The 27569-nt window shown below is 39.0% G+C and overlaps 1 protein-coding gene across 7 annotated transcripts in view; it reads left to right on the forward strand.

Moving 5' to 3' along the window:
• Positions 1-4805: 4805 nt before the first annotated feature.
• The window catches only part of APBA2 (amyloid beta precursor protein binding family A member 2), a 100705-nt gene continuing 77941 nt past the window's right edge, over positions 4806-27569 (forward strand). For 2 of the 7 annotated variants that reach the window (XM_075100175.1, XM_075100182.1), the window contains exon 1: positions 8879-8968. The gene's annotated coding sequence lies outside the window, so the exon portion shown is untranslated. Of the gene's footprint in view, positions 4917-8815; positions 8969-27569 lie in introns of those variants that run through there. The other 5 variants (XM_075100179.1, XM_075100181.1, XM_075100176.1 and 2 more) reach the window with 5 other exon arrangements.

The following is a 27569-nucleotide window of genomic DNA, read 5'->3' on the forward strand; positions in this document are numbered from 1 at the left end:
CACTAAGTCAGCTGATGTATTTTGTTCATCATAGCTAAGTCATGCTCTTATCTCACTCACAGCTTATACATTTCATCTGACTCCTCCTAAGGTGGAAATCAAGATATTAACAAAAACCCAAAACAAAAGGACAACAACAACAACAAAAGGAGAGTTTAGGCCTGTAAAATTAGTCAATACCCAAAACTGGGGCATGCTTACTACAAGCTCTTACCATTTGGTGGGATCAGTCCCCTTTACTTGCCTGGGTATGCACTACAATATATGAGAATTTCCACCTGTGGAGCTCTAGGCTTGGAATGAGTAGCCAAGAGAGCTGGACAGCTGAAGAATCTGAAGACAGCTAAGGTGCATTGAGAGAAGTGTCCTGTTCATAAGCTTAACTCCCATAGACTTCAGTGGGAACACGATCAGCCCCTATACTTGTAAGAAACTTCTAGTCCTTCACCTTAAACCAGAGAGCCTTCAGAGGTCATTCTTTGTTCTGACTTTCTAAGGGTCGGGACTAGGGGGGTTTAGATATATAAGCCTTACCCTCTGTCACTGCCATGATTATAAAAGGGGAATAACATCAAGAAAAACAGTGGAAATTCAGGGATGGAAACTGGAGCAATAGAGAACTGTGATTTGTTTCTTCCATTGGAGGGACACTTAATGATATACTCCTGTTGCATCAGTATACAACTTCTGAAAGAACAACAGTGATTCAAATAACTGGAGCCTGATTAGCTTGGAAGCGATTTAGGCTTTGACAATGGGCATTTGTTTGTTTGTTTATTTCAAAAGATACAGTGAAACCTTTTCTGATAATGTCAAGCTTTTCAGGAAATGAAGTGTTAATATTTTGTCAGTGAATTTTGTCACGCTTAGGTCATTTCTCAAGTGCAAGTTTCCTGTTCCAATCTCTCCATGTGCCTTTTTTCCCTCTGAGCTCAAGCATGTTCCCATTTCATTCTGCCTAAGGCAGACAAGACACATTTTTCTGGACTCAGGCATTACTCAGGCAGCTAAAGGGCTGATAATTAAATGATGCAAAATACCTTTTTTGAGTTCCTCTATGCAACCCTCAAGTCTCTCCTAGGTGAGAGAAGAGGCTGCAGAATGAATCCCATTCCATAAGATGAGACAAACCTAGAAGCAAACTCAAAAAGCTGAGAAAAGGACTAACTACATGCCTTTTAAAAGCTAAGAGTTTTGCAAATCTGCAAAAACTCTGGTCCCATCATGTTTATACTGCCATTAATTGACCTGAATTAAACAAAACAAAACAAATAACAAAAAACTCCCCCAAAACCCACAAAAAAAACCCTCAACTAGTGGGTATTTAATTCTGAATTCAATTGCCTTCATTATTACCATATTTACCCAACTTATCACAAGTTTTGGAAGAATATACTCTGTCGTGATGCCACAGACACAGTGCTTAATACAGTTAACAGAGCCTGGAAATTTAGAAAGCTGTGTATGAATGACAGGAGGAACACATGATGGCACTTGCTTTTGCAGGCTGCTTCCTGTGTATAATGCTGAGAATAGAGTTTACTTACTTTACTTTCCTAATGCACATGCAGAAGCATTGCTGTCTATTGTTAAGGACAGTCCTTGGATTTGGACTTTATTGCTGAGATAGATGAATGGAAGTTGGTGTGACCAAGGAAGTCTCATAGGAAGACCAGGAAACATGACAATGTTTACAATGTCTAGTTGAGATACTCAGAGTAGGTGCTCTGAATCATTTCCTTGGTGCTTCATTTGATTCTCTCTGTACGAGAGCGATCTGACTTGGGTTTGTTGGACTCAAGAACCCTTAATTAAAAGTTAGAGTTAATTGTTTCAATAAACACTCAATACTTTTACCAAAGCAGTAGTCATGTTGGCCCAATTATTAGACTGTGAAACAGAAGAAATCCCTAAAAGGGTAGCCCTGGTGCATTTTATAAGGGTGCTGGGTGGCAATAGACACAGAAAGGTAACCAACAGTTTAAACTTGGAACATCAAATCATATAAGATTAATATGGAAATGAAAACTAACAACGAGATATAAATTAATTGGCCCAATGCTGACATTTTAAAATGGAAGACCTCACCTTCTTGGAATGCAAAAACAGTCACCTTTGATGAGTATTTTCAAAGCGGTTTGAACGTTTTATGAAATGTATATTTATCTTATTGTGAAGGAGTGAGGTTTGCCTCCCAGGATGGTATAATCCTTAAATATCTATAAAATGATGTAATTATCTAGTTTCAAGTTCATTTGCACTGTCTTGCATATTTTAAAACAGCATGATTAATGCACATTTTATAGCATAGATTCACAAGTGAGGAAGAGTTCTTTCATAAGCATCTTAAAGTAATGATACATTTTGAAGCACTTAATGACTTTTCTAGGCATAATCCAAACTGTAATCTAGAGTGATATTTAACTGTTATGCTTTGTTAACATAAAAATAGCAAATAGGTACTAAAATCTATAAAACAGATTTTTAATGAAGATTTTTACTTATTTTTAACACTGCATTTTTTCAGTAATAAAGATGGGGTTATATCATGATTTTAAAAAAAGGTTTTGAAGTAACTAGTAACTGTGGGTACTCTGAAGGCATATGTGGTGATGCACAGTTTGCATTAAATAGGGGCAATATCCTACTTCTGCATCTATGGGTGGTTTGTATGGAAAAGATTATTTCCAGAAATTGGAGAGTAGCAGGGAGGTGCATTATTGGACTGATATTATTTACCTTATTTTTACCTTCCATATTGGTATGCAATTTTCTATAATAACTACCTGTCTGAGTCTCTGTCTCCAAAATGAGGTGGAGAGAGAATGTTTGTTAGGAACTTAAATTTAAGAAGTTAAAAAATATATCCCATTCCCTGTGGGACTCCTTCAGTCTTTGAGAGGTCAGTTGTAGTACAATACCTGCAGCTGCAACAACTTCAGAAATAAAACACATACCTGCCCTGTGAGGCTGGGAATACTGCTTTTGGTATATTGATTAAGCAAGTGAAAACTTCCTTATATAATGAGGCTATTTCAACAAGTTCGCAATTTTGACCATCAATAATATGAATTAACATGATTTACCAAATGTTTAAACAACCCATCTATAGATTATATATAACATCCTGCATTTCTGTGTAAAACATACATGCATTGCAGTTTACGTAATGTTTCAATTCTTACTCTCTTCAAAAGAGAACCAAAATCAGTCAAGTAATTAGGATATAGAAAGGGACTGATAAGAAAGGTCACCATAGAGAAAACCATGATAGAAAATAGCCTATTAGTAGCAGCTGGCTACTTTGTAGGTAGTGAATCTTAACAGAAATCTTAACAACTAAACAAAATCAAGAATAATAAAAAAAAATCCACAAAAATGGTGTTTCCTTGATGGGCCTTTACATGTACATGGAATTTGACTTGGTACTAACCAACTGGTATAGCTACCCTAGGGCAAACAAAAGCACACCAAGTTGGACACAGCTATTACAGTGAACATTAACATCTAGCTGATTGGAATGTAATATAATCACATTAAGAGAGCTTTTCACTTTTGCTATCATGAGAAAGGCTACTTTTTACATTCAAGAATAGCTACAAGTTCAAATTTGCATACTTATGAGCAAGTCCTGTCATAATTGGCCTAAGAGTACTTGATCTCGCATATATTTCTTTATATTCAAAGTAATCCCCATCACCTAGCTGCAGTAGAAAGATCTAGTAGTTTCTAATGGAAGGCCTGAGGAACCAACTATGTTTATCATTCACTGTAAGGAACGTTCTTGGAGAAACCCACTTCAGTGAGCTTTTAAACAATAGAGATTGCATCTTCTATTTTTAATCTTTATGGGGGGATCTATGTATTATCTGCACAAGGGCATAAAAATAATGATTTGATCTTATAAATCTGGCCATATGGTGGAATGTGACTAAGTCCAGTCATGTCCCCTGCTATAATGTTCAAACTTTTGGTGTTTAATTTGGTTTTTGTTACACTGGAGCACCTCAAGCAATAGGGAAACCTGAGATCATTAACTAGCAGGATTACATAGCTAGCATTCAGGAATGTGCTTCATAGAAAAATGGTATGGAAGACTCACAGAAAATAGAATATGCTATGGCCCACCACCAAAGCAGGGTCCCTAAGTGTACTGACCGCTGATGCAGGGTGGCCTCGCCACACGTCACAGCAGGACTGGAGGCCTACAACAAACACCTGCCTACCACTGCTGCTTGAGGGGCTCCTGAAGGGTAGTGGGGCCAAGGCTTGCTCCATCCAGCGAGCTGGGGGTGTGGGAGCGATGTGCCCCACGGCTGGCTCTCCTCAGTATCCAGGTCTGGGCAAGCTCCTCCACCAGCACGTGTCGTGCTTGTGCAAAGCGGGGCTCCCAGCCTCCAGTATCAGTGGCAGTCCATATCACCAAGCCACCCACTTTTTGTGCCCTTTTCTGGGAAACTCGGGGGCACACAAACACGGCATCACCTCACCGGCCCTCTGTGAGACAGTGCAGGGAGTTCTGCCATTACCCCTTCCAACCTCGCTGGGAGCAGGCCAAGGAGGACCCTGCGAGCAGAGAGCAACGCCCGCGCTTCGAGGCACGAAGGCTGACAGGCAGGGCCGGGGGCAACCGCAGGGTAGGGGCAGCGGCCCGGGGCGGGCGGGCTCAGTCGGTGCGGAGAAGAGGCGGGGGACGCCGGGCCGGGCCGGGCCGGCCCCCTGAGGCGCCGCGGCGGCTGGGCTATGCGCCATGCAGGTTCCCGGGCGGGCGGCGGTATGCTCTCACGCAGCTTCCCGGGCCCTCCAGCCGTCGCGGTGTGTGGCACCGAGGCAGGCACACAAAAGAGCGGCTGCAGCTGCCCCCGTGTCGCCGCCGCGGCGCGGGGTGGGGACCGGCACCGCCGCTGCCAGCAGGGGTAAGGAGTGGGGGCGCAGGGCGGGGGACCGGCGGCCGGTGTCGTCGCGGGGACCGGCGGCTCCGCCGGGGGTGGGGCGGCAGCATCCCTGCTCGTCCCCTCCGGGGAGCGGGGAGCCCGCGGGGCAGGGCGGGCGCTGAGGGGGCGCCGCCGCCTCCGCCCCGCGCGAACATCGCTCCCCTTGAAATCAGGGCCGGGGGCTGCCCGCCCCGCGAGCAGCTACCCCCGCCTCATCCCCACCCTGGCAACCGAACTACCCGCAGGGGACGGGGAGCCGGGGTGAAGGGGAGCCCCTCCGGCATGGCGTCGCCCGCCGGTGCGGTCGCGGTGGGCGGCGCGGCGGCGGGGGCTCCGGCACCGGGGGCTGCTGCACGCCCGCATGTCCCCGCTGGCACGGAGCATCTCTTCTGCCCGCTGTGGCGGGGAGGCGGCGGCGGAGGATCCGCGCCGCCACCGCCTCCTGCCAGCCATTGGGGAGCTGGCAGGGTCTCCCGAGAGCCAGGATGCCGCTGGGGACATGGGTGCTTCGGGAGGGCTGCGAGCCCCCCGTCTCAGCCCGCCATCCCGGCCGCCTCACCTCAGCCCTGCCGTAACGTCTGCCTTCGGTAATGCAGGGATCGGCGATGCAACATATGCATAATGTCTGTGTTTTGTGGGAGGGCGGGAGGCTTAAGAGTCTGTCTTAATAGAGTTAAAAGAAATGCGAGAGGAGCCCTCATGTAATGCAGCACCACTAAGAGTTTGTATTTGTTTCTCATTTCATGCCTCCAGTGTAGCAAATGGATCAGAGCTTTTGATCCATTCTGTTCCCATTTCCTTCATCGTGAGTTCTGGAGGGAAAAAGCTTCTCAATTGCGAATACTTGATTTTTGTTGGGATAAACAGCATGAGACATCATAGCATGGTCTGTTTTCCCCTTTTTGAACAGTTTTTTGAATACGTTGGGGGGGTTTTGTATTGTCATAACAAAAGGGGTGGGTGTGGGGGAGAGGAAGGGAATGCTGCGTTTGGAGCTGCATCTTGGAAAGGCAAAGACGGGCTTATTTTGCCTCAGCTAGCAGTCTGCACTTTCAGATTTATGTACTTTGGATCCTCAATGTCGTTTTGATGGTTGTTGCATGCGAGTGAGGGCATACAAGAAATGAAGTTTAAATAAAGACAAGAGATCATACAATGGTCATAGTACAGAGATAATGTGTATTGCAATGATGGTTAAGGAAAGTCTTAAATTACTGTGACCAGTTTGGGTGAAAAATACAGGTAGTGTTTCTGTTGTATTACCTGGTTAAGGCCACCCTGTAATCTCTCAGGAGGGGCTGGGAAATCCATTTGCAGAAAAGGTATATTGTGTATTATGCCTGTTACCACAGAATCCCTTGTTACTTAACCAGCAGAACTGAAAAACAGAAACAACTGCTATCGTAGTTTTATGTGGTTGTGTGTAAGCAATAGTATTTCCACATAGGATAATTTTTAAAAGGAGGAATTTTAGTGTAATTCTTTATTGCCACTTAAGTAAAAATGCAGTATGTGCTGATTATCTGTACACTGAAAAGTGTGAGATTGAAGTTTATGTTAAAGCATAAGATTGTAATTTATCACTGTATAGTCCAGATTCTCCTGTGTATGGGACATATTTCCACATGTTGTTCTATGGGTACTAAACTACTAAAGGGGAAGCCACCGTCCTTACTCCACTTTGGGCTCATAGGATTTCAGGCTGCAGACTTGTCTTTGTAAACCTTGATTATCAGACTTCCTAACCCTAAATTCTCTGATAGTTTAGCCCGTATCTACACTCGGAAATATTTAAAGGAATTTTAAAAAATGCAGTGTTGCCTCTAATCAGCAGCTGCATTATTGCTTCCCCTTGATCCTCTGACAGGAAAGGAAAAGTGTTCTTGAAAAGGCCATAGCTGCTCAGTTTTTTTGGTCAAAGGCTTACAATTCTAAGGAAGAATCTTGAAAAGCATCTTTTGTACAGTTACTTCGTTAGTGCTAGTTCAGCTTGGAGACTGGACATGAATTTAAACAAGGGCTAGGTCTTTAAAAAGTGGCCTTTGCTTAAGCCTGTGAACATGAGGAAGCACTTCAAGAAGCATAATTTTACCATCTCTCCAGCTTTTCTGATAAGAACATTTGCTAAAAAATAAACTGTGGTTTAAGCCTCTTCCAGTTTACATTCCTGTGCTGAGGGTAGAGAAATCTAGCAAGAAGTGTTCTGTTCCAGGCTACCAGCTCACAGAGAGAAATATGGAAGATCCTGGTTTTGTCCAGAACAAAATGTTGGTTGTAGCCTTTGAACACAGCAACTTTTAGGTGCTTTTGCAGACTTTTTGTATCCATTTCCCTTGTGATCTGTGTCTAAATAAACAAGGCAATGCTTTTATGCTTTAAGCCATTGCAACGATAGAGGCTAGGGGGCAGCCCTGCCAAGATGGCCCAGAGGTTCTGGTGGACAGCAAGCTACACGTGCATCAGCCATGTACCATGGCAACAAAGATAGCCAGGAACATCCTGGTCTGTATGAACTAGAATGCAGCCAGTAGATCAAGGGAAGTAATTACCCCCCTCTACTCATTCAGTAGACCACATCCAGTTTTGGTGCTCCCTGGTACAAGGAAGATGATAATGAACTGTAGTTCCGCAGAAGCCACCAAAGTGGTTGGGGCTGGAGGCCAGGCACTGTGAGGAGAGGGTGAAGGGGTGCTTGCTCAGCCTGCTGAAGGGGAGACTTTGGCAGAACCTAACAGCAGCCTTCCTGTACGTACAAGGAGGTGTTCAGGGAAGTGGAGCCAGACTCATCACAGTGGTATGTGGCAGAGACTGAGAGACAATAGGCATGTGTTGAAACAAGAGGTTCAGACTCAATATAAATAAAACCTTTTCCCCCCAAGGACAATCGTACATGGGAACAGGTAACCCAAAGAGGTTGTGTGGTCTCCGTCCTTGGAGGTTTTTAAGACCAGACTGGGTAATGCCCTGAGCAACCTGATCAGGCCTCACTGATGATCCTGGTTTGAGCAGAATGTTGGACAAGAGACCTCTAATATTCTTTGCAACTTGAATTGTTCTATGACCCTATGAACAGTTGTATGTTTGTGCCTATCCGTATGTGATACAAGAAGCAGACAAGTTTCCAGAAGTCCGAATTTTTTTAGAAAGAACTAGGGCTTCCATTCTAGGGCTAATCCATCTCAGCAAAGATGGAGTATAATATCAGTATGATACACTGGCCTCTATTACCTGTGTAATAGTAGATTAGTACAAACTAATAGCTTACTATAAGCCTCCCAAGGAAGAAATATTTGCTTGAAATATTTTTATTTTAATGTAGAAATAAACAAAAGAAATAACACACTTCTTGCAAGCAAGAACCTCCAGCTTTTATAGCTGGAGAAAATAAAGCACTTGCAGTCACATGCGCTTCACAAGTTAAGAGGAAGAGCTGGAAGCAGAATTCACTAGTTTTTAGACACTCCACAAAACGTGCAATTGCTGAGTCAAATGTTCATTATAAGTACTTTAGATACTTGCAAATGCTTTTAGTCTACTGGAGAGAGCATTAAAATGTAAGATTCTTTTTTTTTTTCCTGAGGACCCATTTTGCCTTGAGGGCTGTGTGAAAAGCAGCTCAAGAAAACACCATGTTTTTCTTGAAGTGTTTAGTGCTTTAGGCTGTGCTGCCTGTGGGAGCTGAACATGCAGTGCTTAGGCTTTATCATGGCATCCATGAGAAGAGGGCTTTCATTCCAATTCTCAGTTTTGTCTGAACTTAAGTCTCATCTTGGCTAATGATACTATTTTCCAGAAGAAAGGTCTTATAAAGCTGGCAAAAATAGGTATAGGTAAATGCTCTGTCATTTGAGTACATGACATTCCTTTCCTTTGTGTTGCAGTACTTACTGTCTTTATTCACCTGCTGCAGCAGAGGAAGGTGACTTGCACTTCAAGAGGAGTAACTCATTGCTGAGCAGAGACTGGTACCGAAAACTCTGGGATTAATAGGTACTCCCACCTAAGCAAACGAGGGACAACTCGAAGCCCTGTAGGTAGGGATGACAAGGAAGAAGTGTCATTGTTCTCAGATGATAAGGTTGCATGAAATATTGCTGGAGATGCAGATGCATACTCTGAAGAATACTCATACATGAAGGGATCATTTTGAAACAGAAGTAAATTAAGAGGAAAGGAAAGTTGGCAAAAAGGTATACTAAAGTGTTGGAATGGAGAAATATGTCAGTTATAACCAGTGTGAGGTTTGTAGTCTAGATAAGGATTTTCAAATAGCAGTACTTCTGCAATGCAGACATCCACTAATATCCATCTGGGCTACCAGTGGGAGCTGCATGGAGGAGTATCTTGTGATAGTTGTCTGTTTTGAACCATTAATATGATATTTCCTTCAGAAAATAGCCCTTCTAGTTACAGACTTAGTAATGAAGATTCAGCCATATAGGAATAACTTGTTATTGTTTTATTACTTAAAAGCAGGTTGAATATTTCCATTCTATTAATTGAATGAAGTAGGTTTTGAACTTCATTTTGTGCATTGATGTTAGGAATATTTGTGATCATGTCACCAGCTAGCATTATTTCTAGACTTCTGTCTTTCCTTTTACTTTCTGAGAGATCCCCCTCACAGATGTACTGGTCAGCTACAACCTTTGCAGAAGTTCCTCTCCCCAAGTCAATTGTACTGTAACCTTGATCATTTTCGAAGAGTGAAATCTGCTGATTTTATTCCTAAAAGGTTTCTACAAGAAAGAAGCCTGACCTTGCAAGTTTTTCTTTCATACATCATCTACCTTTGTGTGTTAAGAGTTCATAAGATTAATCCTTGAAGAATTTTGTGAAATTCTTTTGCCTGAGTACGGTGATTAGATTTAGCTAAGATTTTGTTATGTGGTCATAGCAGGCAAGTTACTTCTTACTATCACGAGTATAGCAACATCTTAAAAGCAAACAAACAGCTTACAACCCAACATAATAGTTTTGTAACACTAACCATGAGTGGTGACACTGTTCTGGTGGGTGTGTGGATCTAGATGCTTGACTACTATAGTCCAGAGTGCCAAGCGATGTTATCTAACACAGGAACATAGGGCTTTTTGGGTTAATTTCCATCTTCTCCAGTAAGGTACTTTTCTTGCAGTGACTGTAGAAGAGTCATCTCTGCTTTCCAGTTGTTCGACTTTGGATTTGTTGTGAGTGACAGCCAAATTATTATCTTAGCATGACACTGCAGGGTTCTCTGGGGGATTTAGTGAGATAGTAATTCCAGTAAAAATTGAACAGAAAATTCATATTTTAGCAGATAAACAGAGATGGAGAATTAATATTTTTATGTATAGACTTCCATCATTCCATCTCACTGTGTTAAGAGCCTGAGTCCACGGAAAGAGGTTTTAGGAATGACATCAGAATGATCCCCTGGGATCACTGTGTAGTCTGCTCCTCTGGATAAGCTGCTGAAGAAGGAAGCATAGGAATAAATGTAGAAGACCTTGCATACCTTCGGGTTCTAACAGTTGATGTAAACCTTAGTTGCACTACAAACTAGCAATAGGCAGCAGTGACAATGTCACCTCAATTCTTTACAAACAAACTGTGCCTATCTTTGGGAGAATCACATGGACGAATCCCTTAAGGGCCTTGGAAGGGATGTCTTAGGCATCCTGCCGTGCATAAGACCACTGGTCTTGTGCAAAGTGAGCCTGTAGCACCCAGAAATCCTCAGTCACAGGGAAAATGAAGTCATTACAGCAATTCATACTAAGGAAGAAACAAAGTGCATCAAAAGCCAGGTGGAACCAACTCTTGTTGGTTCACAAAGCATTTGTGACAGGGCAGGCACTTTCAAAGTGGTTATGGTAATAAAACTTGGAGAAAGCTTATCTTTCTACATATCTTTCTATATATCTTTCTACAGCCTTTAGACCTATAAGTGCTGACTTACCTTAGAAGTTCTAAACTGGTTATAGAAATAAAATTAGCATATTGGAAAGCAAGAGGACATGGGAGGAAAGAAGGAGGAAGGGAAACAAGGCAATATCTGTATTGGTGGTGGTGGTAGTGGTATGTCTGTATATGAAAACTCCCTGAGGAGGAAGAGGAAGTGGCAGAAATTTTTGAAGTGTAGGCTCCAAAAGAGTGAATGTTTAGGTAGAAGTAGGGAGCCTGGATGAAACATTAGCTGCAACTCCAAAGGCAAGGTGATACCTGCCTCAGATTGTAAGAAACACAAGACTATGAAGTCATCAGTGTGTTGTCTGCATTAAACCAGGATAAACAACTATGAAGGAGCAAAACATTGAGGCTCTATGTCTGTCTTTTTTGGTGCTCAATTGTTCAAAAAATGTTTAGACAAGTGTTTCTAAACAGCATTTTTTCCCCTGCTATACAAGCTCTAACATAGGGTGAGAAGCCCAAGTTCTGCAAGGACAGCACCCATCTAAACAGTATTATAAGAACCTCCCAGAAGGAGTAGCCATGTTTGGTATTCAGTGTTGAGGTTCAGTGAAATAGCTGATCTGTATGTGAGAGAAAGAGAAATAAATAAGATTCCTACACAGCCCTCCTCATATTTACTGCCTTCATCCATTAGACAGAAGCAAAGGTACTTGGGTGGACTTTGTGTTGCCTGCTGTGCCTTTCAAAATCAGAAGATCATCTGCTGTACTTCAGTGGTTAGCCTGTCTTTCTAGGGAGTCTCAGAAGTTCTAGTTAATGTTGCCTTTTCCTGCCCCAGCAAAATGGTAATACATTCCTGAGTGCCTGGTTACTGAAGCAACTGGAGCAACTGAAGAGAATGAATGTTGCACAGACCAGATTCTTTTCTGGAATGACATAGGATTTTTTTTTCCCCTTATCACCAAGAGTGAAATGACATCAAGCAATTGATGTTACTCTAGAATCACTGTTACCAGCTACCACAAAAATATAATTTCAGAGCAAGGGTAAATACACCCTTTTGGTTTAGTGAAATCTTAAAATAAGCCTCAAAACTCATACTCTAAAAGCCAAGAGAGATGCCTTTCAAGACATCAGGGAGAGTGCATGGAGGTGGGATTGCTTGTTTCTTGTTCAGAAGCAAGATTACTTCAGAGCTGCTATACTCCTCAAATCCACACCAAATCTCTTTCCTGAGAAAGAGGTTACTGTTACTAACCATATTTTAACAAATGTTTTCTTCTAATCTGTACCTTCTCTGTGTATTAAGGATGGCCAGCCTGACCGCTACCAGGTTTCACAAGGTTGCTCTGTTGTCTTGAGTTTCAAAGACCACTGCAACTACTAATGCAGGAATAGTCATAAAAGCAGTTACACAAAGAACACAAATATTTCTACTCATAAACTGATCCAGTATGGGTAAGAAGCAAAGACTTGCCTCAGTTCCAAATTCTTACTATGCAGCATAGCATGTTGTTGCCATGCCACCAGAATTGCTTGGCTTGATATTTAAATTTACCCTTAACAGATTTGCATGTAAAAAGAATGAACTGTTAACAGTACATTAAAATATAAAATAACCTGACAAGACATAAGCCTTGTCACCAATTTGTTCATGTATTTTTGACCTCTACAGATTTTTATTTTCTTTCCTAAATAATCCCCACCATAATAACAAATCTGAGAGATGAATGAACCAAAGATGAATGAAATATGGAAAGATTCTGTTTGGTAGTGCAATAAAGGTTTATATCCAGGGAGGAATATAAATTATAGTTTCAATACTTAACAAAAATGTGCATTTTGCCTACCTCAGTTGCCATCCTTCGTAGTCTTTCATTTAGCACTACAAAGGGAAATCAAAGTATAATGATATTTTTTGTTATTGCTGTTTTGTGGAGGAGAAAGGAATGTTATACACACATATATAATGTCCTTTAGGCACAAAATCTTGTGTTACTGGAAGGCAACTCTTGATTAGAGTAAGGCAGCTTTAAAAAGAAACTTATCCCTGTGATATTCTTAGCCAGTGAATCAGTGTGGCTTTAATTATGTAGAAGTATTTGACATATTATGGCCCAGGAGATAAGAGCTGTCACATACTGGACGATAGAGAGAAAGGGAAGGAATTCTGTTGGTGATTAGAAATTCCATGCTCATTGCTGCATCAGAGGCATCAAATGAGCAGTGGAGTGGAATACTTCCTAGTAAATACTGATTTGCATTGCATTTCTGATCCCAGTATTGTAAAGGTTGGTGGTGGCAGAGTTCTTAATTCTGGTAAATGACCGCCTGCTTTCTAGATAGACGACTTGCCATGAAAATACCTGTGTGGTACCAGGAGTGTGCCTTTAGGTCAATTGTGTGTTTTTTTTGGTTGGGTTGTTTTTTTTTTGTTGTGTGTGCGTGGTTTTTTTGTTGTTTTTGTTTGTTTGTTTGTTTGTTTTTAGCAATAAAGGGGTTTCTTTGTGTTTTCAATGGTAGGTGGAAATCTCCCTCTGTTCTTCCCTAAGTAAAAGGCACAGAAGGTGTCTGTTGTGATACTTGCTGTTTTCAGTACTTGGAAAGAGACCACCTTAGGGGTTTTAGGTGTGGAATAGATGTGCTATCTGCAGTGATAATAAATTATCTCTACAGCATGTGTTTCATCTGATATTTGTCCTCCATTTATTATTCAACTCATATGCATCATAACTGGGCCCACCAACTAGCAGATGATCTAACTAGAAATAATGATTTGGGGGAAAAAAAGTGGTGTTAAGATTACATTACTCTAGGGAAGAAAACCTGGTGTCAGTTTTATTGCAGCATAAGATGTATATATTGGTACTGTAATTCTTTTGTACTGCCATGCTAAGTAAAATTTAGCTTTTGAACTTATCAGAAAGTGTCAAAGCAAAGGAAATAAATTTGATGGCCCTGTTTTACATATAGGGAGTCACTGAAATGGCTTGCCTGGAATCATTCACCCTGCTGGGTGACTGAACGAGGAGTTAGTAGCAAGATCTCCAAAATAGTTGCCTAAAGGTTTATCCATGGGACTATATTAATTTGGTGCTTGCTTCGGACAGTAGCATTTAGGAGAATAACAAACTGTCAGCTGATCTGCTTTCTGTCATACAAACACCTTTCTCACATTTTGGTACAAGAATGATTTGCTTCATGAGAAGGTATGTTGTACAAAACATAGTAAAGAACCCTAGTAATCTATGCTTTGCTTCCTAAAGACTGAAATGAGCGAAAACTGAGTGTGTGTGTGTGTTATTTATTACAGTGCTACTTCCTTTGTGATGGTATTATTTTTTTCCCTGTGCGTATCTCCGTATTTGTTTTGGAGGTTTTAAATCACAATTTAGAAAAATCTCTGGCTTATTCTTGAATCAACACTGATTTAACTTAGAGTTATTAACACTTTTTAGTATTGTGAGTCTTATGATATTTCATGGTTTAGTTAAGGCTCCAGCTGTTGGTATATGAGAATTGCAGCTTTGAGTTTCTTTTCATGCAGGCTCCAGGAATGAAGAAACTGTGAATGTGTACTTTAACCATCTGTGGACAATATGATACCTTTAAATAATTTTGGAATTCTTGTGATTAGCAGTGCTACAGCAGTTGTAGTGGAAATAAGTTCCTTAATATTAACCAGCATCTGTTTGAATGACATAAGCTTTAGTTATTGGTTTTCTTTCTGATAGTACTTAACATTTTTATAACTACTCTTAATAAACATAAACAAGCCAAATGCCATCCAGCGTGTCTGAACCAGCTGTTTTATCCAGAAATAGTCCATGGTATTACATATTTTCATCTCTGTAATGAAAACCCTAATTAAATTAATCCAGTAATTAAGGTAATGTACTAACCTTCCATAGTACTGGTAAATACCATTGCAAGGTTGGGAAACAGGAAATCTATGTACTGCTGCTCTAAGTGTACCACCCTCCCCATGCCCTGGCACCATGAATCTTGTCTTTTGACAGGATGAAATCCATATTGCCTTTAAGATGTTATCTCTCTCATCATCGGATGAGCTTGTGACTTGTGCTGGGGCTGACAACTGAGGTTGAACCTTGCTGTCTGGTCGACAACTTGGAACATGTTGGTCCCATCAACACAACGACTGTCATCTCCTCAGGCTGGACTGGTAGTAGTTGTTCCTCCTCCTCTCTTCTTCAGATTGTCCTGGGAGGCCTGTGAGGCTCAGCAGGAGTTGTTTGTCTTGCTGAGCTGCATGCCAGGCTCCCTATCACAGGATGCATGCTGAAGACTCACATATCATAAAGACAAGCAATGGGGGAAATTCAAACAGGAATTTTTAAACAGTAAAGTTTGAAGTTTACCATACAGGTGGAACTAAACTAAATAACATAGTAGCATCCTGAATGAAATGAAAGTCCTTGAAAAAAATTAAAAATATTTATTGTAGTGGAGCCTATGAGCCAACTAAGTGTACGGCACCCCTTTGTGGTAGACATTTACAAAGACAGCAGTAGACTCATTGCTCAAAAGACTGACCTATCTAGACTCGATGGTTTGGTATCTTCTGTTTACATTTATCTGATAGAGGAAAAGAATATTGCAAGAGTGTAAAAACGTGGTACAGAGCCAATATAACCTCATATTATGGTAGAGGTAGGGTGTGAAACACAAGATTTAACCGATAACACGCAGAATAAACATTTACTGAAAACTTGGAATAATAGATATGTCTATAATTATCACTTAAAATGGTGCATCAGTTGAAGATGAACCAATCTATTTAAGAACAAAAAAATCAAAACACTGAAGAATAAGTATTAGCAAGACTGATATTGCCATTTACGTTGTTGCCTTAGTTGCTACTTACTGTATGTTTAGTGATGAGAGATGCAGAGTACTAAACTGGAAGATTCATAGATAAATACAAAATAGACTGACCCACAATGTATCAATGTGATATCTCAGGCAAGATGTTTCAGGGATGTGTCAACTATTTCATTTGGAAAGGAAAAGAATTAATTCTTGAAAGTGTTACTTAAATGCATAGCTACATTTACTGAGAGCCTAAAAATGTATTGTTTATTTAAATTTGTTAAGCAAAACAGAATTGTCTTATGACAAATTAAATAAAATGCAGGAGAAATTCTTGTTTTCATACTAGCTTTTATATATATCTGTCTCTAAAGCTTCAATAATATTCACCTAGTCACTGATGGCCAATGTGACACAAGTAAGGTAATAGGCAGATACAGAGCGTGAGGCTTCTGGTATGTCTTCCATGGGGCCACCCAGCTATAACCTTCCCTTGCACTGGCGCACAGCAGCCTTGCACTGCAGGATTAATGCCTTTTATCCTATAGGTCTGTTACATATTAGTTTTTTCCGTGTGATACCATGATTTTACATGTTGCAGTTAGGCCAGCTGCAGTCCAAAACAAATCTCTTGTTTAGGCCAACTATAGATCTAATTAACCCTGCTGACACTGCATCTTACTCAACCACAGGGTATGCTTACTAATGAGAATGGCTGAAGCTGTATTAATACTTTTTTGAATATTGCAGAACAGTGAGTTTCCATCCTTCTTCCTGTTCCATGCTGCGTTGTTGCCTACTTAGCCTGTCAATGACTGATAGGGAAAGTCTATCTACATGTGTGTGAAGAAAAACTTAAAAAAATCAACCCCAAACCCAGGCTTAAAATCTCCAAATAGTTAGGATTTTGATAGAGCACTAGAACTCTCAATGTTCCCATCTCTATCAGAGCACAGGATGGCAGAGAAGACAAAGATGACACAGCCAGCTATTGTCTGCTGTAATTTCTTGAAGTAGTTATTGAGCCTGGAAGAATGATGTGCATGCAGTCAAAGACTATTCAAGAGGTATTGTCTAAAAAGATACAAAGAGCATAGTACGAACTGCCAAAGCCTCATACCAGTCTGATCTACAATTTCTGCTCTAATATTTGTGTTTTCTTTTATTTTCATAACAACAGTATTTCAGCTTTATCACACACCTGTAGAGTGCAGGATCTAGAGTCTCCAGTGTTTGAAACAGTTGCTCTCCCTATAATGACTTGGCAAAAGTGAGATAAACATTCAGTTCTCATCATGAAAGTCTAAAGGGAAATAAATGGTTCCTCAGACTTTACGTTGGCTGATGTTATAAGGGGAACTCTGCTCAGAAGTGATTCATGTATTGGGGTTTCATCTCCCAGCAACAGACTGGTTTGATCTTCCCCTGAATCATAAAGATTCCATTGTGTTGCTACAGAAATCACATCAAATCAAGATGCCTTTTTCCAAAGATGGTCAGAAACTTTAATAAATATTCAATCCTTCCTCTTACCAGAGCAACCCAAGATCAGGAGTAGACCGGTGTGTTGTTGCCCTACTTTGTCTGAAGAAGCTTAGTTCTTCAATTTTCAACAACTTCTCCAAGTAGACAAGATCCACATGCCTCCCTTCTCCCTTACAAGCCATTAGGATCTGATGGGATAAGACTTGTGCATTAGAGCATAGGCAGCTAATGATGTCTGACTTCCTGGCTTTAAGTGTAGTCTTTTAAACAACAGAACTAATACCTACAGTTTCAGCACAGAAGTGTGTTCAGTCAAGGATTTCACTTGAGCTTTGCCTGTGGATTGCTTGAAAAGGATCTCTCCACCTTTACTGAAAAACTTTTTCAAACTAGAGTAGGCAGTTGAGATAAGCAAAGTTATGTTTTTTTCAAAGAATAATTTAACTGCAGGCTAATTACAAATTTTATTTCACCCACACACATTGTGTGTAATGAGTTTGAAGACAGTGTTCCCTTATATCCCAAAGGATGAAAATTCCTTTAAAAAATTGTGCTTCACCCTTAATGTTATTTCACACCCTCCATTTTGAACCATTCCTGAAGGTATTTCATTATTTTCCAAACAGCAGAGTGGACTTCTATACCAATCACTACTATTTGCAGAGTACCTGAGTGGTGAGTTGTATCTCTGAAACCCCAAGACTTTCCTAAAGCTGGTATTTGGAGCTGACTCAGTCTCCTTACCAAAGCTTACTGTCAGAATCTATAAAGCACCACTGGTTGTTTCTCTGCCCCTCCACTCAGCTTCATTGGTCCCCAAAGAGAAACAGTGGCAAGTTTTAGAAATTAGGAGGGACTTGAAAGTGTGTATTCACTGAAAGATGAACGTTGTTCTTTAAGTAGCATCAGAACAGAGACAAAGCTTTGAAGTCTTCTGTTTAGGCAATAAAAGATATTGAGTGAGAAAAAAAATAGTAAAACATAGCTCTATCCTCCAAAATAAAATATCGCTGTCTTTGGTATTGCAATTTCATGGGTAGAAATCTGCATAGAGTAGTAATTTGTTTTATCTGCTCAAAGCTTTTACCTAATTGACACTTTGTCATCTGTCTGTAAATTATAGGCAGTCATAGCTGAAGTATCTGAGTAACCAAGAAGAGGGTTAACTGCGCTGCATATATATGTAGCTACATACCTGGATCTACGTGAACATACATACATACATATTCTTGCTCTCAGCTAGATACCTGGAAAAAAGACCCTTAACGCCATACATCTGTGGATTCTGGTATGAAATATGAAGCAGATAACAAGAACCTATTTGATTCCTTTAAAATGGAAAGACAGAGATGGATTTGGGAGAAAGATGTGATAGCAGTATAGATAAATCACATAAAAAACTAAGAATGAAATAGGCAAATGAAGTACCAGATCGTGTGACAAGTGGTTTTGACTGACTTGGTGAAGAGAAGACTTTTTCCAAAATGTCATTCTTTGCATTGATAATACAATAGTAGAGACAGTTTACATCTCAGAAAACTCTGTCTGACTCGACCCAATTTACATCTTCCCTAATGTGATACTACAGTAACATTTGGAAATAGGTCCTTAAATAGAATTGGAAATAGGCTTTCTCTGAATATTTACCTTACTAATTAACTCTTCCTGGTAGAGCTATAAGATCCTGAACCTTTGATGTACAAAGCATCTACAGCTGTCATGGAAGATTTAAACATTTGTGTAAGTGCTTGGTACTTTTTTGGAAGCTGAAAAATCTGTCTGTATGACATACAATCTAAGCTGCAAAGAAACAGAGTTCAAAGGAACTACAACATCCTAAATGTAAAACTCCACCTACCCTAATTTAGGATAAAAGATTATATCCTCACTTACAACATATTGGTTACTGTGGATGATCCATCCATAGCTGATTGCTTTTCTTAAATGGCATTAAAAAATGTGCTGAAATTGCATTGCAACATGTAGGAGGGTGGGCCATTTTTACTTACAGCTAAATCAAGTCAATTCCATCAAGGTCCTCTGTTTCGAACAACCCATTAATGAAGAGCATTTTGGCCACCCTGCTTTTCATGGTTTTTTTGCTTAAATTATTTTCTACTGAGCACAAGGGACAGATATTTTTGTAAGTTCACTGTTAAGATTCACAGATGTAGGTTTAAGGAGATTGTTTATGCTTTAGGATTTAATATCTACCAAACATGCCGTTCATTTGCCTGATATCACTAGGGACTAGTTCTTTCATTTGCAATTTATAAATCCTCATCTTCAGGCATTCAGGTTTTCAGATAACAGTGTTTGAAACATCCTGCAGTTATTAATATAATGAATTTTATCTCAAACAGATAGTATTTATCAAACCAATATTATATATGCTTTATATATGATAGGTCCAGGGCTGTTTTTTTCTTTACTTTTTTTAGTTTAAATGGAATAGATAATGCTAACCTAGTCGCTTGTTGAGGAGTCACCTTGGGAGCTCTCCCATAGTTTTATGCATGTTTGATGAGTACTGCTGTTTTCTTGTGCCCTCTACTGATAAATGTAGTGATTATCCTTCCAAAAGGACAACAGCTGAAGTTCACAAGCACATATCCAATGCTTCTTCCTTCCAAAAACCGTGCATCTGGATTGAAGAAGTCAAACTTAGGCTCTGTGTGCCTAATGAGACCCCAAGCCTTGGCAAAAGTTGTAAAAAAAGATGTGACTGAGAACATCAAAGCCTCGTGATACCTAAGATAAGTGACTGTAAATGCGTTGCAGTAGCTTATGAGGTCTTACACTCTGTGCAGACAAGCTCTTTGTACTCCTGTAGGGGCAGCTCCATACAATATGATGTGATATATAAGTACTTTATTCCCTGTAGTAGCCTATATTTAAGCCATCAACTGATGAGATTCTGCCACTTCTCTTCTAAGCAATATTCTTCAGTTGCATAGGTCTAGCAGTCAGTACTCGTAGCTGCTTTCCCCTGCCCCCATTCATTGCTAGGGTTCACATCAGCTCAGCTATTTCCTATCAGATAGTACTGGAGACAGAACTGTCAGGTCCAGAGAGAACAGGAGCTCTCTGAGATTTGCCATGCAATAAGTGGTAACCTTCTCATAAAGCAGGATGCTTAAAACATTAAAATGCAAGAACAGAAGGTGAAATAAAAATGTGAGTCTTGCTTGAAATACCTGAGTTAGCTAAATCTTTATGTTGCTTTCAAAATACATTGTCTATTCTTTCATAATTAAAGCTTGAAATTATTTTATGTATGTTGCAGTGATTGATTTCAGAATGAGAAGGAATTTTTTAAATTCCTATGAGAGAAAGCTTCATAATACTTAATAATATTATGTTAGAAATTTGAAAATAATCCTGTTTCATTCTCAGTGGTTTTCATCTTATTCTTGGCAAGCATTTTCCTATGCTGTATTTCTTGTGCTGAAAGCTGATCCTGATTGCTGATAGGCTCAGAACTCAAGTGATTTGTAATCAAATGACCAGATGCCTTGATTTGATCATTCTGGGCTGGGATGCTGTGAGCTACCAAAACGCCATCTAGTATTTTACAGGGAGGCTGCAGGTCCTCCCCCATAGTCTTACCAGGAGCTCATGCTGTATTCAATTTTCTTCGGACTATGAAAAACTGAGGACAGAATTTCCCCTTTCAAGTTTTATTATGTTTTCAGTGCTACTCAATCAGAAATGTGTATTCTGTAATACTGTAATTTTGCAATATAATACATCTTAAGCAGATTTTGGTACTGCCAAGTGCCACAAAGATTATTAGTATTTCATGGAACTTCCTTCCCCCTGTACTATAAAGTAATACTTCATCTGTCTTGTCTGACATTCAAAGGCTAGAAAAACACAGAGAATCCAGAAAGAAGAGGCAAATAGTTGCATATCATTTCTGCACCTGTGCAAAGGTCATTTTCATGCACTAGAAAGCTGAAAGATGTTGCAAGATGAAGTCTGCAGCATATAAGGGATGATGAAACAGGCAAGACTGGAGGCAGAACCTCTGGTTCCACCTGCTGCCCTCATGCATGTAGTGGGAAGCTTCAATAGGTACTGCAAAGCAACTAGGGGAAAAAAATAACTTCCTTTCTAGAACTGGCAAATTTCCCCATTACACATACAGTGCTATATTCGGAGAATGTGATTTGACCTTGAAAAAGTCAAGGTGTTTGTCACAAACCTCCTGAATTTACAAACTCTTTGCATGGAAAGGTACATGATTTTGTGCATTTAAAAAAGGAATTCATTATTCCATGAGATGTCTAAATTTAATTTCTTATATGTCTCAGTGGTGCTTACTAAAGTTGCCAATACAGGCATCTCCAGTTTTAATATAGTTACAGCTGATCCTGTCTAGCTTTTCTCTGTTTTGTTTCATAGTTCTGCTAAAGCTTTGAATAAGATCTCTTCATGAGGCATCTTGTACTACATATAGAAGTACCCCTAGGGCATTGTATAAATTAATATTCCATCCATGAACGTAGCTAGTAGTTAATTTATCATTTGGCAGTGAGAAACAAGAGACTAAATTACTGATTAATTATCATCAAGCTGAACTGGATGCTCATGCGTATGCTGAATTGGAGTATTAATATACTAGTGACAGCCTTTTGCGATCTGCAATCTATTTTAGTAGTGTTAAATCTAGCATTTTAAGAAACAAATAAATACAGTGGTAAATAGTACCAGTATTTTTAGTTTAGATCATTAAAATTTTATGACTGGCATAGAGGATTTCAGTTGATGGCATCTTCAAGTTTGGCATGGGGAAATAAACGAATTCTCAAGAGTTGACTTTTGCTATAACCTGTCATATCTTATTATGCTGTTTCCAACACTTTCTGATTTAAAACAAAATAAACTTATAATTTATTATTCACTAGAAAGGAGAGGAAATTGAGTCCAGTAACTGCAGCCAGCAAGTACATCTGAAATAATACCACAATTGCTGTCAGTGACTGTTTGAAGCAATTGCGTCCAGTGATCATCCTAAGAATAGTTAGGTCTTGCCACCTGGGAAGAAGCTCCAGAAAAATACCATAAGGAAATACTAATGAATTACAATAATCACCTGATATATAGTTATCAAATGAAATATAGATAAACACAAGAATATGGCCTCTTAAGCACACATTGACAAAACATGAACAAACAACTCTCTTCTATTTGTGTGTGTGCAAAGAAAAGAGATGATCTTGACCCTCTTTACCTGGGCTTCAAACATCTCTGCCCCAGTTAGATCTCCAGTTAGGTTTGTGAAATCATGGCTGCTCTGCATTAAAACTATCTTTAGGTTTTAGGTTTTATTTTAGAACAATTAAAATTTAAAAAGGACATATGTTAGACTTTTCAGTCTTCCTAATGAATTCTTGTACAGTGTCACAGGGCCATATATAGCCTAAAGTGAAATATTTCATCCTTAATTGATGTCTGTGGCAAAGATGTACAGTTGTGTTAAGGACAACGCTGATTAGGGTTGGCTGTTAGCTTCAGGATGCGGAATGGGCAGAGCCAGTAGTTAATTCTAAAAACCTTTATCTGTCAGACATTGTGGATCTAATAGAGATCATGGCAGAAAACCCTGACAGTTTTTCACCCAGTCCTGTAATCTAGTTTCACTGCCACCATCTTTAGTCAAGACTATTCTTGGAGTCCTCTACCTGTGGGAGAAATGCTATCAAGAATAGTGATAAAAAAACCAGTATATCAAATGATTCAGGGAGTCAGTGATTTAGGAGTACTAAACTGAAACCTTATACAGGTGAGCAGTATTTGGGAAAGGAAGAGGCTCTGGGCATGCCCCATAGAGTCTCAGAGGGATAAATTGCCATAGTGGGTGCTGATTTACAAAGCACTGTACAAATTGGGCTTTTCTTTTGTCATTGTTTCACCAGTTAGGATTTGCTGTGTTGCTCAGTGGATTCAGACCAGCTAATGCTACAGCATTTAATATTGTTGTTATAAAAACACCTTTACATTTAAATGAAAAGAGTCCTGTAATTCTTTTCAGAGAGACAAGAGGAGGGCTGTGGAATCTCCCACATGATTTTGCATCTCCTTTACCTTAAATAAACAGCTCATATTTGTTTGGAATGGGAACATTTTGATTATCCTTAATGTTTGAAACTGGACATGAGCTACCATCTTTCGTTTCCCATTCTTCTGACTAGCTTTCGTTTACTGTATTTTCATTTAGAAGACACTGCTAATTACAGATATCCTCAACGTACGCTTTGGTCTTACAGTAAGATAGGAGTTAGGTGCCTGCAATCTGTGCTCCTGTTTTGCAATATATTTTTTTCATTTGGTTGGCACATTGGTACTCTGTACTTCTGTTTTTTAATAGCGTATTTATCTTTTTGCATCCTATAATTTTCTTATTAGTCATCCTTGCTTCCTAATTCCACAAAAAGCACTCATTCCTTAATTGATCTATTGCAAATATGTTTTGAAAATACATAGCTATCTCTTTTGCTTGTTCCTGATATGCTGCTTTATACGTAGGCTCCGTTTTTGTCTCCCTTTAATCAGTTGCTCTAAGCCTGCTTCCTTAACTTCACCCACACCTCAGCGCTCTGTACAGATGTAAAAAATAGCGGTTATGCTAAGAAGTGTCTTTACTGGGTTATTCAGCTAATTCCTCTGTATCATGTCATGATTTCAGTGGTAAAGAATTTTGAGGAAAAGGCTTAACTTCACTTGAGCTTAAATGAAAGGTGAAGAAGTACAGAAAAAAAAATCGCAGTTAGATCAGGCTTATCCTGAACAAACAAGATATGCTGCCTAGAGGCTGCAGTTTTGCAAGAGTGTAGTTGCGGTCTGTGAGGCTGGCTGAGAACTGGAAAGAGCATTCTCATTTGTCATGCAGTATAATCAAATCTGATGCAGATTTGCAGACCTACACAACAATGATAAGACATCAACACTTATTTTTATGCTGCATAGAGTGTAAACAGGAGTACTTTGGGGTATACTGCCAGTGTTTCATTTATTGTCTAGAACTAGTGACATGCAGTGATTTTCTATGCAGAGCAGCAGCTGTTTTATTTTCTTCCAACTACTTGCCATAAATGTGTTTCTGCATGCAAAGAAAATCTTTCTCAAGATGACAACTAACAAATCAAGAAGAGAAAACACTGGGTTTGCTAAGTTTAGGCCCTAGTTAGGTAGCTAATCCTCAGCCCTTTGAGCAATTTTAGAACCTTCAGTTTTACTGCTTGAATAGGAAGGGTGACGCTATTCATACAGTTAAGGTTTTGCAGGATTGAGCTTTTTAATTACTGAAGCACTAACATTTATTTTTTAATAAGGTGCTGTAGTCCTTTCGTCCAGACCTATGAAATGTTTGCTCCCCAGGCTGCTGCTTCACGGTTTACAATGGAGATTTTGGGCTGCAGTTAGAGAAGAATACAAAAATGAAAATAAATAAGAGTCGATAGCTTTTGTCATTATGGTTTGAAATTGAACTGATGAAACTGAATTATTTTTTCCTAGCTGTTGAAAATCTGCAGTGACTACAGTAATATGGATTAGAGGCAAATAGGAACATTTTGGAAGGGATTTTGAGAGACATCTCATCATAATCCTAATAGGCTACAAAACAGCTGATGGTGTGTTCAGACCTACTTAGAACTGATAGAAGAGAATTACATGTATTTGAGATTTTACAGTTTAATATCTCTTCTTCCACATAATGTACGTAGGCATCGTTTACTTACTGGCACTTGCCTGATGTATAGGAAGGTTTCTTTCTTATTTCAGTTTATTCCTAAGGCCCTTCTGTGTTACTTCACATCCATCCCTTTCTCTTGAACTAAACTTCAAATCTGTAACCCCAATATCATTTATGAAATAGTTGTTTTCTGGAAAATAATCAGCAGACTAATTAATGGATTGTAAAATTTCATTTAAGTTCAATTATATGTAGACTTTAAGTATTCTTTTATGTATAATTTTGTGTGTGTATGTTTTTCAACAACTCTAACTGTTATAAAACTGATGATAAAGGGATAGATTATACAGATTGCCCTAGGAAAAATAAATCATGAGTCTCAGGTACAGACAAGGCTCTGTACCAGACTGCTGTGCTAACTACAGGGTAGTGGAATCCATTATTTTGTATGAAAAATACTAAGGCATTTAGAAAGTGAGGGTAAAGCAGATTGTAAACTGCAGTGTCACTAGCTAGTGAAATGTGATCCCTAAAGAGTTTGAAGTATACTTAATGTTTCAACTGTGTCACTTTGAAATTAAATTTTGTGATTATAAAACTAGAGATGTTCAACTAAGAAAAGAGCTAATGGCAAAATACTTAGTCCCTCAAATGTTTTTATGCTGTTGGTGTTTTTAAGAATCTTCCTAGTAAAGAGAATATAATAGTTACGTTATTAAAAAGCAGGACATTCCTGACAGTCTCCAGACATTGCTGAAATGATTTGTGTATTGGGAAATAGCAGTTTAACGAGGAAGTACAATTTTCTACTACATGTGTTCTCTAGTACTGTAACAAATATCCAAGCATAGTAATCAGAGATTGATCAGAATTTATGACAGTTAAAATTGACATTAATTTACTGCCTAGAATGGATATAAGTGAAATCGTAAATGGCTTTTCATAACAATAGGTAAAATAGGTTATTGTTGCTAGCATGTAATCTAGTAGACAAAGTCAGTGTCAGAATATTAGAAGTTAACTTTTGTTTCCTGTGTTCCTATGTGTGACTTGCTTGGCATTACATTTTTTTGTGACTGAGTCTCTGCTGAAATGTATCTCAAAAAACCTGCAGTGAAATGAAGAAGAAACTGTAACTGGGAACTTAATGAATGAGCCATGTACTCATTCACTGTAAATTCAAATTAAGTCCAGTAGTTTCACTAATAACTTGGAGAAAATTAGTCCTCATCACCCAAGAGTAAATATGCCAATGGTGGAATAAGGATAAACTCTAGGAATTGCGTTGTATATCTGTAGCTTTTTTGTAGGGGCCTTATTTCACTTTTCAGATTTTATGTTTTATTTGCTTAACTCCTAAGCGCTTAGATACTCTGAAACCTATTGATTTTGTTCTCTGTGCTGCAGCTAACAAAATGGATGAAAACATGGTGATGATAAGACTAGGGGTTCTTCATTTTTGCAGGACTGTACAGATATTTGTTAATTAATCACCCCAGCACTGTTGAAAAATTGGTAACTATTATCATAATTTTCACTTATCTGAAACATTTTTCATTTTTTCTTTTAAAAGAGAATACTTCAATTTTGCACAACCAAAATTTTGATATTCAGTTTTATTTAGCATCTGAGAACTCAGAGTGCAGTACTTTAATGAAATCATCATATATTAGCACATAAATTAAGCCAGTCTGGTATTCTGAATTTCTCCAAGCAGTTTCTACAGAAATCAAAGAAATGAGTTGATGTTAAATTGCTGGCACAAGCAGGAAGAAGTCTGTTCATGTCCCAGAGATGAGTAACTGAATGAAGTCTGTCAGGTTTTATACACAGGAACTGAACAAAGGTTTAAGGTGATAATTATGAGACCCTCAGGTCTTTCTTTCTTTAAGAAAAAAAAATCTTCTGAATTTAAGTTGCCATAAAACATCTCATATCTCAAGTAAAAATCAATAAATCAGCACTGTCTAATGTATATTTTTACATAAACCTACTAAAGAATTAATTCAGATTTTATTTTATGTGTACATGGACAATTAATTTACTAGCATGTGATTTTAGTGGTTCATACAGAATTATACTAAGGGAGGTTTTAGCCACTGCCAAAAATTCAGAGCATTGTAAGGAAAAATGATTCATATGCAATTTATAATCTATTTTTGGACTACAGATGAAGCATAATTTAAACTTCTGTAAATGGACAGAGGGATAAAGGCTATCTTCATATTGCATTATGTGCATTTCTCCCCACCCAAATGCAAGTAGACTAGAGCCTGTTTATTTTGTAAGAAAGAGTACGTATGTCTGCTTATTGGAGACATTACTGGAGACAAGAATTCCCTTGAAGATAACATGACAGTACTTAAGGCATTTTTCTCCTTATATGATCAATGTAATTTATGTGGTACCAAGCATAATTCCTTCAGGAGAAATTTTACTTAGTTCTCTTGATAATTCTTTTGAGTAAATTCCAGATACTGCCCTAAGACAGGCAAGATCTCACGAAAACATTTAAGTACTTTAAGATTAATTGAAATAGGAAAACAGATATGTTTGTTTATTTGGGAGGGCTATGAAAATATTCCAGGGACCAACTCAGGACTCCTGTAGTTCATAAGGCCTTAAAAGTATACTTTTTTTTTTCCTGATCCATCCCTCAATTCCAGTGGAGTAACTGATCAGAAATAGAATTTCTGCTCTTTCTATAGAATAACTAAGCAACAAGT

This window comes from Phalacrocorax aristotelis, chromosome 7 (assembly GCF_949628215.1).
Source record: "Phalacrocorax aristotelis chromosome 7, bGulAri2.1, whole genome shotgun sequence".
Lineage (NCBI taxonomy): Eukaryota > Metazoa > Chordata > Aves > Suliformes > Phalacrocoracidae > Phalacrocorax > Phalacrocorax aristotelis.